General features: G+C 37.7%; 1 protein-coding gene across 5 annotated transcripts in view; it reads right to left on the reverse strand.

The window, feature by feature from the left end:
* Nucleotides 1-14,595, reverse strand: part of SETBP1 (SET binding protein 1) — a 505,913-nt gene that overhangs the window by 379,455 nt on the left and 111,863 nt on the right. The window lies entirely within an intron of this gene.

Below are 14,595 nucleotides of genomic sequence, written 5' to 3' on the forward strand. Positions count from 1 at the left end.
ATGTCCATGACCAACCAGGCTCAGTTATCTGAAGTAAATTAAAATTCTCAGGTTCAAGGGATTCCCCTAATGTGGGAATGTGGCAAATCCTGGGAAAGATGGTAGTTTGGGGAAATTCTGAATACTTCTTGTCTTGGGGATCCTTATAGGATTGACCAAACTTCTCATTTGAGGAGTACAAACTTCATTCAAGGAGTAGTGTCTAAAGATCAGAGCTTTCATTACTTTAATTAAAAAAAAAAACACCCATTTTTGCAATAGTAGGGAAAAGAGAGGTATAGTCCCAGAAAACTTATCTGTACCGGTAAGCCTCACCTCTAAGCAAGTCCCAATACTGAACTGTTTAACCCTGGCACCACACATTGCTAATCAGGGAAAAGGTCACCTGTAGGTATGTGCCTAGAATTCACTCTGAAGCAACCTATGAGCCAAAGTTCATATTCGATGCTCATGCAGTTCTAACTGATTAGGATGACATAGCTCTGGCCTAGGAATTTATGAATTATGAGAATGACTAGAGGTAAACTGAAAGCCTGATTATTACCTCCTCTGATTTCTTGCCCACTGTTCCCATATACCACTCAGAATACCTACTCAGAATACCCTCTCCTCAACTCCATCTCTTTATTTAAATTCCATTCATGCTTTGAGGCCCAGTTCAAGCCCTACCCACTCCCTGAAACCTTGCCAGACTACTCAAGCACACAATGACCTTTTCTGAATTCCTATAGCATTCATAGTATGTATGACACAAATTATCCTAGGTAGGCTGTCCTCAAGGAATTTTGTGCAGTATCCCAGTTTCTGCCAGATGTGACCCAACTGAATGGAACTTAAAATCACATTTTCAAGTGTCTCCACTCTTCTGTGGTATACCATGATTCCTAAGAGCAAACAATAATATTTTATGTGCATGAAAAGATTAAGAATTACCGTGCTAGGTTACAGCCTGTCTCTTATTATCTTCTAATTCTTAAATAAATGCAAGTATCACTTCCCCAACCAATGAGCAGGTAATATATCTTATAGTCTTAAAATGAACACTCAGAGTTCCTAGGAAAGCCCTGTCAATTAAAGTGAGAAGAGACCAAAAAAAAAAAAAAAAAAAAAAAAAAAAAAAAAAAAGGACCCAACCCATCCTGTCCTGAGCAAAAGAGATCAAGGAAAAGACTGCTGAGCTACTTGACCTTGAACAAGTCAGTTACTTGACCTCACTAGGTCTCATCTATAAAATGAAGGGGTCAGACAAGATGCTATCTAGGGCTTCTTCCAGCTCTGATACCTGTGAATCAGTGACTCTGCAGTGAATATAACCATCTTCCTACCAGCATGATAAAGGGCTCCAAGTCTCTCCCTTCCTAGCCCATCACCACTAAAAGCATAGGACTGTAACTTTAGCATACAGTACCAAGATGCCAACAAAGCCTGAGAAAATGTCACAGAGAGGATTTGTTTCAGGGAAAAGACCTCGGTAGATGACATCATTCTTAGTTTTTGTCCAGTCTACTGGCTCATCTTACTTGTTGTTCTAGGACTTCTCACACTTCTGAAACAGGAAAACCAATGCTTAGATTAGACTCTTATCAGTAGGAATTCGTGTGGAAAAATACTTTCTGAAATAAAAGCAACCTGGGCCAGGCATGTTGTGGTTGGTCCAACTAAATGTCAGGAATGTGGGGAGGAGCTGGTTTATTCTACTTGCAGGCTGGGACAGACTTAGTCTAGTTAAAGATCAGTGTCAATTCTGTCTCACACCTAGCTTTTTAATGAACATGGGGAGCCCCTGAAAATAAAGTCAGAGACATTCAAGAGCTACCTCAATTTCCAGTGAATTTCTAAAAGTAATGACTTTGAAGGGGAGGAAAGAAAATGAATTCTCATCACCAAAACCTGAGTGATATTCAAGTGAATCTGACTTAGCCAGATCAGTTCTTTGTGAATAATCCTGTTTCGTCAGGCGATGACCAATCAAACTCCCTCCTCCACCCCCAGCGGCAGCTTGGTAGAATGGAAAGAGCCCTAGACCCATACTCAGGAGGTCTGGATTTGGATCCCTCCTCTGCCAATTACTAGCTACAGATCATGGACAAGTTCAAACCTGGCCTCAGGAACTTTTCATCCATGTGACCTAGGGCAAGACACTTAAGTTCTGACTGCCTCAGTTTCCTCAGCTGTAAAATGAAGACAATAACAGTACCTACCTTTCCAGGGTTGTTGTGAGAGTCAAATGAGATCAGTAAAGCACTTAGCATAGTGCCTGAGGCACTATTAAATGCTAACTATTGTTGTTATTATTAAATAATATATCTTTTTGAGTCTTGATTATCTCTTCTGAAAAATGGGTATAAAATACTTTTAGTTTCTATCCAAATCATAGGATTTTAAATCTAGAGCTGGAAGGGACTTCAGAAACAATCTAGTCCAATACCTGCATTATAAATATGAGGAAACCAAGGTCTAGGGAAATTTAAGTGACTTTTTTCAAGGTCATAGAGATGGAAACCGCCAGAAGTAGATTTGCCACCCAGGTCTTCTGAATCCAGAGTCAGTGATAACAGAGCTTCTGTGGATCATTCTATGTAAAGTGCTACCTAAATCTGAGTATATATTATTCCAGCAAAATAAGTTTACAGAACTTAAAAATTTAGCAACATATCAGTCATAATTAGGGAAGTAATCACCTCCCTCTAAATTGCAGTAATCTGGGGCAGAACTCAAGTCATGTAACCTCATCCTACTTACAGGTCAGGAGAGTTTTATAGTTAGATTATTCTTAAATGATCACTTTTATAAGTAATATTTTTGCTAACTGGATTAACACTTTTTTCTTTCTCATAAATAAGTTTGTTTCTTCTGCTGTAAGTATTTTGAAGGTTAAAAATAGAGGAAAGGGAGCTATGATTCTCCCAAAGGTACATAAGAGAGGTCATAGAATCTCAGTAAAAAATGAACTTCCTGACACCTTCTCAGAAGAGTATGACTGAATACCAGCAGTACTTCCCACCTTTCTTACATGAAGCTCATGACATCCCAAGTAAGCAAGCTAGGAATTTGTCAGGGCTTACAGTATGAGAAAGAAACGAACTCATATAAAGAAGATAGGTTGGAACTACACTGAATGGTGAATAAATTGGATAGTAGAGACTATGCCAGAATCCTTCCAAGGATCTCACAGATCACAAGGACCACAAAGCTCACCATCGAAGTTCACCAGGTATAGGAAATGTTTTACCTGATAAATTAACTCTGGAGTAGTTCTGCAAAAGGGAAGTAAGACCCCCTATCTGGACCATCAACATCTTTTCTGTGTCATTCAGGTTCCACGATCATGGGATCACACTGTCTGTGTCTGAAGGATACTATGTCCATCCTCACAAGGGATGCTATCCCTCTGTCAAAACATCCATTGAAGAATTAGATTCTCCTTTCTTAAAACCTTATAGATGTTAAAGTATTTGGTCTCTCTCTCCTCTTAAAAATGGAGGCTATCTATGCCTGACTTAAAAAGAACCATGTTTGGGGCAGGGGGTGAGGGGGAGAAAGTGCAGCATAGATAACAATAGGGCAGTGTTCCCAAGCCATGTTTTGTCTTATTTTGTTTTAAACAATCATTTATTAAGAGTCATCTAGTACAAGGAATTAGGGATTGGACATGTAATTTCACTGATATAAAGATTAAAGAGCTCTTTCTACCAAAGGCCAGTCAGCCCACTAGACCAAGGGTTCTTAAGCTGGGGTCCATGAACTTGTTAATAAAAATATTTTGATAACTTTATTTCAATATGCTGGGTTTCCTTTGTAATCCTATATGCTTTATTTCATTTTATGCAGTTAAAATATTATTTTGAGAAAGTGTCCATAAGCTTCACTAGATGGTCAAAAGGGTCTATGACACAAAAATTGTTAAGGACCCCTGAGTGTATAGTACTGAGAAGCTAAGTGAATTGTCCAGGGTTACACAAATAAGTATGTGTCAAAGATGGGATTGAAACTAGGTCTTCCTGGTTTTGAAACAAGCTATCTAGCCCCAGTCTCCTTCCATAAGGACATTTCATTCTACTATGTTCTACTAAGTTCTGTGAAACCTTGGTGATCTGTGCAAGACAAATAAAACAGTTAAGAAAAAGCTCCGATGCTAGCAATATTTTCCCTCTAAAATATTAAATACAAAATTATATAAGTATCTAGTATAATTCCTATAGTGTACCAACTTTTCGGTATGGAAACTGAAGATTTTCTTTCATTTTGTTCCAAAGTTTTCCTAATTCTCCTTTACCTGGATAGTATTCCATACTTTCAGATTATATCCTTCTACTCCCAAACCATCCTTCTTAGGTACTCTCAGTACATTTTAAGTCTACCAAAATGTTCTGTGGCTAACATTTTAGGAAAGGCTGCATTGAGAGACTTACCCAAATTACAAAAGGCTGATTTACTTTGCAGAAGAATTCCCTGCACAATTCCTATGAACAACAAGCTCACTAAAAGCATTTAAAATGAAATTTGATCTGTAAACATCATGAAACCCTATAACTCTCTGGGAACACATCCATCACACAATGCAAGGGACAACTTTCCTAAGGTTCTCGACCACAACAACTCTTACAGTCTTTTGCTTTGTTGTGGCTTTGTCGTGTTCCCTCTTACAAATGGCTTCATTTCAGAGGCAGGTAAAGCAACCCCAGGATTTGTAAAATCTGAAAGCACTTCAGGTTGACAGGTGCTCTATAAATGAAATATCCTTCCAATTACTGCAACTGTACTATACTGAATTAAACTCTATCCCCATAACTAAGGAAACAAGCCAGGCTGTACATCAGCCGCCTTCTTTATCCCACCTCTATTCATATTCATCTCCTCATAAATAAAATCATTCTTAAAGAGAGAAATCTAAATTACCTTCAAGAGCAATATTATCCTTTGTACATTACTATACACAATCAGAATTAAATTGACAGGGCTTTGAAGTCTGTAAACTGATTCTTAGGTAGTTGTTCCAAGTCCTAACTCTGCCTGCTACCCAGTACATCTTTTTATTTGATGTTGTAGCAGGAAGCACATCTGAAGGAGGATAGAAAACTTAAAGCTATTGACAAGGTGACAAGAATGTCTTAGAATGACAGTCGACTGAACTGATTCTATTTCACCAACAAACTCAATTGCCTCAGTAAATCCGATGAAAGTCAATACTACCACCCCCTCCCTAGGATCTGCCCTGTTCTTGCAACCCTGGACAGGGAACTAGTTATTGAAAAGGAGATAGTTGAGATTCATGCTTTCATCGAGTATAGAATCAGAAGCAACTTAAGAAAGAGCTAATTGAATGCGCCCTCATTTTACAAATCAGAAAACTGAGGCAGAGAGAGTTTAAAAGTCCTTTGCCTCAGATTCCACAGATAGCTAAGTAGCAGAGTTGAGATTCAGCCATGAATAGTATGACTCAGTGTACTTTCCACCACAGATGCCTTCTTCCAGTAGCTACTCAGCTGAGGCTGGCCAAAGGTTTTCTCATTGCCAACAACATCTGTTCATTGCCAAATGGAGCTACTGTTTTCTTAGGTAGAGCTTCAAACACACTCTCCTCCCCTTAGGTCCCTTGTGTGGGCTTTATGCCGTTGTTTTCTTTCCAGTGTTCTTTGCCACAGAGGTCCATTTGTTCAAAAACAAAGTGACTGAAGTGCACAAGTGGCTCATCTGCCTCTTGTTTTCCAGCCAATGGACTTCTGTTTGTGACAGCACAGCAGCAAATGAACAAGCACTGACATTATAAGCAGGTCGTAATAGTATTAAGTTGCAACATAAAAAAAAAAAAAAATCAAAGAAAACTAATATTAGGTGTGTGCATCCGTGTGTGTTATAGCTCCATTCCAAATTTTAGCAAATCTCTACATTAACCAGATTTGATCTCATATGCATATGTTACTTGAGAGGGAAAATACAAATGCAAACAAGGAGAGTAAGAAAATGGCATTATCCACACCAGTGATATTGTGTTCTACATGTGGGGCTTCTTTAGAGGAGGAAGAGGAAGAGAAAAGAATAAGGAGGAGGAGTAAGAGAAGGAGAAGAAAGTGGAATCACCAAGACATTGGTAGGGATGTTTTATAAGAGATGGAGAAGTAGCTTCAAGATTTAAAAATAAAACTAAAGAAAACTGTCTTGTAGCTGTAGGAGTAAAAATGCTCTTTTTCTAGAACTAGAGTAATTTACAGCAACTGCTTCTACTTACACACCATCTACTCCTCAATTCATTGTAACCAGGCTCCCATCTCTAGTATTCTATTATTCTCTCAAAAGTTGCTCACTGATAATGTCCAAATCACCCAGTCCAAAGGCTTTTTTTAAAAAAAGTTCTTATCCATCTTGCTCTCTCCACAAGATGACACTGTTGATTGTAGCTTCTTTGATGCTTCCTTCCCCCTTTCATCTACATGACACCAGTGTCTCCTAGTTCTCCTTTTGTCTTATGCTATTTCTTCTCAATGTCTACTAATTCGACATCTTCCTCACACACACACACACACACACACACACACACACACACACAGATGATCTTTATGGCTTTACTCTTCTTTCTATCACCTCTTCCTTAGTAATATCAATTTTTATGTCTTTAATTATCAATTCTATGCATATTACCCCTTAATTATTAGCTCCATTCCTAACCTTTAACTACATTTTCAACTGCTTTATAAATATGTCCAGCAGTCAATAAACCTAAAAGCAAATTCTCTATCTTGTACTCCAAACATTGTCTTTATCCTATATTTTCTTTTTGTGTTGATGGAACTATCATCCTATCTATCACCTAAACTCATCACCTCAGCATTCTCTTTGGCAGTTCCTTTTTCATCCCGCACATCCAACTGAATACCAAATCTTTCCAATTCCACTGCTACAATACCTCTTGAACTGATCTTTCCATTTCCATTGGAAACCACCTGGAAGCCCAACACAGATACATGAACTATTGTAAAAGCCTCCAGTCTCTATTTTTTCTAGTCTATCCTTAAACATTGAAACCTAAATCAAGCACATGAACACAAAATTTCTCTACTCAGAAAACCCTAGCTCCTATTGCTTAGCCAATAAAACATAAAGTCCTTATTATGTCACTCCCCTTCACATACTCGACTTGGAAGTCAAATCAGATTATTTACTGAGATTTACTCAGCTCACTGCTCTGTTCTGTCTCTAGACCTATGTTGTGGAATTCTTTGTGCCTGGCCTATTTGCATCATTTCTATCTGCAAAAGTCTCTCTCTTTTTTGACTTATTCTGCATTGAACTTCCTATAGGAAAAAAAAAACTGACCAATGGTTGCTACAGAATAACCTAATTAATCTTTATAAAAACAAACAAACAAACAAATGATTTCAGAAGGACCTGGAAGCTAGAAAGATTTTTCCTGTTTAACCTACAGTGTGGTATAGGCTTATTGAAACAAGAAGAACAGAGAGAAGACCAGTTTGGGTCTTTTTGTTTTGTTTTGTTGTTGTTTTTTTTGCTTTGTTTTCAGCCACAGTTTCTTTTCAACTTCTGTTCAACTGATTCTGTTTTCCCGTAGACTTGAATGATCTTTGAGATGCTTGGTTTCCTCATACCAACAGTCCCTGCAGTATCTCTAGGTCATTGAAATGCTCTTGAAGAGATATGACAAAAAAAGAGATATGACTTTTGCATATTTTTGGAGCAATATCTATTATTAAAAACTACAGACTTAAAACTAAGCAAAAGATTGAAATGTAGCACAAACACACACACACACACACACACACATATATGGCATAAAGTACTCTACTTAACTGATAGAAAATTAACTAATGTGGGAAAACAGCTCACTTAATCTAGTTTCATATGATCATAGTCAAAAGTTCCAAGTCAAATGTCAGTAAAGTACACACCCAGATGACCATTGCTTTGATCAAAAAAAAATGAAATTGCAGATAAATGAACTATTGATTATTTAATGAATTAAACTTCATTAATTAATTAAAAATGAAATAATAAATGAAATTGTTGCTTCTTCCCAAGTAATTCATACACCTCTCTATGCAATGAGTATAAGGTGAGTTAAGGGGAAGGAAGGGGGTGTTGGGGGTAAAATAGCAGTTACTGCCAACGTTAACCTTGCTGCCCGCCCTTGTTCTGTAAGCAGAACTTTGTCTTTCCTATTAGGAAAGAGAGAGAGCATTTTAGAATTCTCTCCAGGACAAGTTAGGTTCCCTTTTCACAGGATTAGAAAAGCTACATGACATAAGCTCAGTCAATACTTTTTGATTTATTCAATCTACTTTTCTAATCCAGTCCCCTCTGATCTTCTCAGAACATTACCTAGCATTTCTAGCTCTGGCCATAAAATCCTATATTTAATTATATACACATACTGCATTGGGTGGTTATTTAGATTCTTTTAGGAACAGATAGCTTTGTTGGGCCAGCTATACCATCAAGACTTTATGAACAAGGATCTCATCTTCTTCTCTTCTGTATTTCCTGTATAGTTTAAAACAGTTCTGGTCATGTCAAAGACAACAAAAAATATTTCTTGATGGTTTTTTATTTTACAAAATAACCTAGACCATTCCCCTGCCTTCAAACTCTTGGCATTGAAAAGATGGGTGTCTTCTGAAATCTCATGACAAAAACAACACATAACTAAGTAAGACAACTTCCATACAGTCATGAGCCCACAGTTCCTGGCAAAGGTATTTAATGTAAGACTTTTGACCCAGTTTCCTTTCTTTTTGTTCTCCTTATTTGTCTTTCTTTCCTCTTTGGGTTAGACAAATATTTTAGAAATAAATAAAGTCTGGTGTTCTTTGTTTCTCCCTGAACTGCAGCTACTATAATCAAAATGCTGGAAGGTTTTCTTTTTTTCCAGTTGTTTTGTTTTCATTCCCAACCACCCCACCCCCATCACCCAAAAGGGTAAGGTTAACCAACTAACCCATATTCTTTTCATTTGAAAAACTTTTATCTTTTAAATTTTAAAAACACCAGGAAACACTTATCAGGATGTGAAAGCTCAGGTCCTAGTTTTCTTCTCTTTTCTCCTCTCCACCCCAAAAAAGAAAGGAGGGGGAAATATCTCTATTCATAATCTAGTCAATCAATAAGCATTTAGCACCTACTGTGTGCCAGGAACTGTGCCAAACACTAGCTTAATGCCATCCTCACTTTCTATCCACTATTAGTTTTCTCTACAGAATATACTCTCTCTCTACATTTTCATGGGTGCTATAAACTGTTGATTATTATTATACTTTGTTTCCTTACAAAACTGTATATATTGTAGGTAATACAAGTAAATATACAGATAGACTGGGTTTGGTTTTCAATCATCCTACAAGTGCATCTTTAAAACATATTTAGAAGAGTGTCCAACTGACATCACTGAAACTACTTTGCATTTTATTATCACCGTATTAATAGTAATTGTTTCCTCATTGAATTTTAGGGGTACAGGAGGCTTTAGAGAACATTTATTCCCAGTCTCTCATTTTACAGAAATAAGGAAACTGAGGTTTGAACAGGCTAACTGCCTACCTAAATGTCACTTGCACAGTTAATACAAAAGTCAGTTGAAGGATGTCAGTCCAGCAGAGTTTACAAGACAACTATGTATGAAATTCTCTGGTTTTCTGTGGCACTTAGCAGAGACATCTCTTTGTCCCCCACTGGTTTCCTTCCAGAGAATAATGCTTAAGGTAACATAACCCTATTCTGTGTTCCCAGCTCTGAATAAAGGTAAGCTATAATATTCTAGCCTCAAAACTTCCTTCTTTCATCAGTTTTTTTGAGGGTCAGCAGAGCTCCCATATTCTTTGCCAACAAATAGTTATCTGTTTTAGAATGAGTGATGTAAACTTTCTGGGTTAAAGTTTTCTCACCTATAAAATGGTTGGAATAAAGGACCTTTTAGAAACCTTCTAGGTTTTTTTTGATTGTAGGATTCTGAAAATTAAAAATAAATTTAAATCAAAAAAATAAATAAATTGTAGAATTCTATCATCTCCTTTGGTGTTGAAAAGCTTACTAAAGAATTAATTATAAAAATGAATGTCTTCTTATCACATAGCTAAGTTCATATAGTTTACTTCAAGTATTTAGTAAAGTGATATCAGGGAAAGAGTTGCAAAGCAATAAAATTCAGATTAGCAGGGCCCTCACTAACTGTTTAGTCCCACCCATATTCAAAAAATAATACCCACTGCAACATATATGACAAAAAGACATTCCATCTTTCTGAAGACCTCCAATGAGGGCAAACCATCCCCTACCTCTACCTCTAAAGGGAGCCTATAATACTTTGAATAGCTCTAATATTCAGAAAATCTTTCCTGACATCAACTCTAAAAATGTATCTTTGAAGCTTCCACCCACTTTTCCTCATTCTCCCCTCTGGGCAAATAGAGCCAGTGTAATCTCTTTTCCACATGACTGTCCTTCCAGGATAAATATCACCAGTTCCCTCAACTGAACTTTATATAGTATGGTGTTGAAGCCTTGGTGAACTATAGATATTCTCAGTTTATTGATGTCCCCCTGCCAAGAGTAAAGGCTAGAACTGAATTAAGGTCTGTTAAATATCTCATCTATTTTGAATTCTTTTGAAAGATATGACATAAATAATGGTCACTGAACCATAAAGAAATTTGGGACTAGTTGGGTCACTGGGATATTAACATATGATATTCCTACAATTAATCTACCATCAACAGTGACTTCTCAGATTCCCCTCTGGCCTACATTCAAAGATAGGAAGTTGGAGGAGTGTTTTGATTTGCTTTGACACAAGCCCATTTAAAAACATGATCTGTGCTTTCTAAAAGATTATGTTAAGTGAATACACCATAGGTACAATAAATGTGGACACTGATAATCACATGATAAATAGATATGGCAGCATTCTAGCACAGAAGTGAACTTAGTGGCAAAATTAAAAGATTAAGTTTGGTTCTAAAGAAGAACTATGGGAAGATATCTCTCCCATCCTGATCCAACGTCTCCTTTGCAGAAATAGAAATACATTTATCTCACCTAGCTGAACTCTTTGAGATTTTCATCATGCCCTCATTGTCATCATCTCACAAGATCAAATTCACACCTTCTCAGTATGATCTACCCCTCTGTTGTTCCCTCTGACTGGAGAGGATGAAAGGTAGGGAGAACTCCTTTCAGATCCTTCATTTATGGGAGTATCCAGAGAAGCAGGTGTGCCCTCATGACTTCTTCATCCATCCTTCCCCACAACCAGATACCCTCCCCTCCCCTTCCAGCTCCACCTCCTTTTCAGCTTTTATGAGTTATTTTCCTCCAATTAGACTGGGAGGTCTTTAAAAACAGGTCTGACATCCCCAATATTTAGCACTGTATCTGGCATACAGTAGGTACTTAATAAAGTTTTATTGATTTACAGGTGTGGGATATTGCATGTCAGATTTTTTTTCAATATGCTGATGTTACGATTTTTTTTCAAAATTTCCTCTTTCTTTTCTTAAAGAATTCTTTTTCTATAAGACATAGATCTCTGGGATGGGATGGGAGGAGGACATAGGGGGAATCTAGGTGATGTAAAAACAAAAATAAAGATTCATTTTAAAAAAATAATTTGAATAAGAATCCCCCTGAAACATCCCCAACAAGTAGTCAGTTACACTGTTCTTTAAGACATCCACATGTGAATGAAACCTAAAACATTATGAAAGGAATGTATAGTTTGGACATATTCACTAACCACTACCATACTGGAACAAGAGTATGAAAGTTATAATGGGGGACAAATTAAACCAAATTCTACTTCACACAAGAGATAATGCCCATATGGACCTCAAATTCTGAGCAGTGGTACAGGCTGAAAATATTAATCATTTTCTAAAAGATTTAAGTAAATTCAGGAAAGCATAACTAAGAAAAGCAAGGGAATGGTATGACTTTTTCTGTAATATCTTGAGGATTTTTTGTCACAGAGGGCAGACCTACCCTCCCACAACCTGTCAAGGATCAGTGTCACTGGGCTGGATGGACTCTGTGTTCTAAGTCAATATGGCATTCACTGATGGTGCTCCCATGTTGCTAATCAGGAGGTGACTGCTACTGACAACTTTCCAGGTATTAGGTAGAAAAGCCCAAAGCCAATCAGTCATTTAGCTCCAGATTTCCCTATTTATAGGCAGAAAAGGAGTTGTTTCAATTCGGATATTCAAGAGATAAAGAGTTTTGGGACAAAAGTTTCTCTTGACTGTATCAATTTCAGAGTAATAGTGCTTTCTCTTTATATAAAAGGAAGAAACATGGCCACATGAAGCAAAGTCAAGAATTTCAGTCTCTTTTTTCATATAGCCTAGCAGAGATGGGTAGATGTTCCATGAAAAAAAGATTAAAAAGGTGAGCATGAGACAGAGGGTAAGGAACTGTAAAAGATAAAAGGTGAAGAGAGTTGCAAAACAGATAACGTGTCAAACAAAAAATTTGTTGTTGTTCTTGTTGTTGTTCAGTCCTGTCCAACTTCTCCTGACCCCACTGACCACAGCACACTACTGCTGTCCATGGAGTTTTCTTAGCAAAGATACTAGAGTGGTTTGTTACTTCCTTTTCCAGTGGATTAAGGCAAACAGAAGTTAAGGGACTTGCCCAGGATCACACACCTAGTAAGTGTTTGAGATTTTAACTCAGGTCTTCCTGAATTCAGACCCAGCAGTCTATCCACTGAGCTGCCTCTAACCAAAGATTGTAAAAAACCTTCCATATTTTTACTTCTTTCTCATATCTCACCTCAAACCAAACTAGTGATATTGGATGAGTTAGCTTATTTTTTCATACTCCTCTAGTATCAATCAGATACCAGACATTCCTAAAACAGACATTTCAAAGCCATTAAAAGTTTTGAAAAAGAAAGAAAACTTCAAAAATGATGAGTTTAGATAGCTTTTGTGTGATAACACCTGAGTGACTGGGCTTTTGCATAAGTTATCCACAGCCCTGAGCACCACCTGGACCTTACTGGGGACACCATAAATCTTAACCTCTACAGAACTAATCCCAAAAGAAACAGTTCACACACACACACACACACACACACACGCAGACACACACACACATACACACACACACACAAATGCTAATGAAATATAGCAAAGACACGCAGGAGGGCAGAGGCATCACATATTCTCTGTCCCTTCAATAGCGATGCTATTTTCCTCTCATAAAACTCCCCAAACCCTGCCTCCTCTAACCTGTCTAGCAACTTGTAGAAGTCACAAAAGCTACATTGTCCAGCTGATCTTAAGGAAGATTAAGCTGCATATACCAACCTTGAAAAGAGAATGATCTCATTGCAAAATCAACACATCACTTGGGGGCTGGCAGGCCTGCTCTCTACTGCCATTCGGTGGCCACCCAAATATCTTGGGGGCTCACAAGCCAAGTTCCCCCAAAGCCTTGCACTCAGCTGCCCAGCTTGCATGGTTCTGATCTGATGACATCATCCCTGACTGGATGAAATACTCTGAGGTTATGTAAACAGACTGACGGACAGCTCCTTCCGGACGTTTCCACTGAGGAAGCATAAGGTCTTGTTCTAAGGACTTTGTCTGCTCTGGAAGCCACAAACCAAATTTTGAGACCCACTGACAGCCTGTATAGATCTTCTCTACTCCTACTTCGGTGTTGGTTGTAAAGAGAACAAGGAATAGCTAAGAAACAGAAAAGTCAAGGGGCATAATGGGAAACTTTAGAATATAAAGGAAAATAAAGGGCAAGCATGCAGGTTCCAATCAGAACCTGGGTTGGTACCTTTGTTCTTATATCATCTGTGCGCTGGAAAAAAGAAAAAAATAAACAAGCCAAGGATATTGTTTGGGGGTTTGGGATTTTAAATGCATTGCTGTCATTTTAAATGTTATGATTGTAAATCAGTCAAATGCCCCTAAGCTCTAGCAGATGAATATTTATCTTGCCCAGAACCAGCCCAGCACACCAATTACCCTGTCCACCTTCCAACTCCAGACCTATTTTATGTTGTTATCTTCTATTAGGATGTAAGCTCCTTAAATACTATAGGGATTATCACTCCCATTTTACAGATGAAAAATTCAAGGCTCAGAGAGTATAAAGGACTTAGACAATTAGCGAATATCAGAGTTAGTACTCAAGTCTGTTTTCTCAGTCCACTTTTCTTTCTACTTTTCCATGCGCTCACTCTCTTTGTCTCTCTCTGTCTCTCTGTCTCTGTCTCTGTCTCTGTCTCTCTCTCTCTCTCTCTCTCTCTCTCTCTTTCTTTCTCTCTCTCTCTCTCTCTCTCCCTCTTCCACATTCACCTACCAAGGGAAGTCTGTTCCATTTTTGGATCAAATTGTTCTAATTGTCAACAAGGTTGGTTTTGGTTTTTGTTTCATTTTGTTGTTTATGTCACGCTGAAATCAATCTACTGTTAACTTCCATTACTGATACTATTCTTGCCCCTACCCCTCATTTCAATCACAACTTCAGCCCAGAGGTCAAGTAGAATGGAGTTAGCATGATCTTTTACATGTATACACATGATGAAATATTTGAACATGGCTATTGTACTATATGACATCTCCCCATCTG

The sequence above is a fragment of the Notamacropus eugenii genome, chromosome 4, assembly GCF_028372415.1.
Source record: "Notamacropus eugenii isolate mMacEug1 chromosome 4, mMacEug1.pri_v2, whole genome shotgun sequence".
NCBI lineage: Eukaryota > Metazoa > Chordata > Mammalia > Diprotodontia > Macropodidae > Notamacropus > Notamacropus eugenii.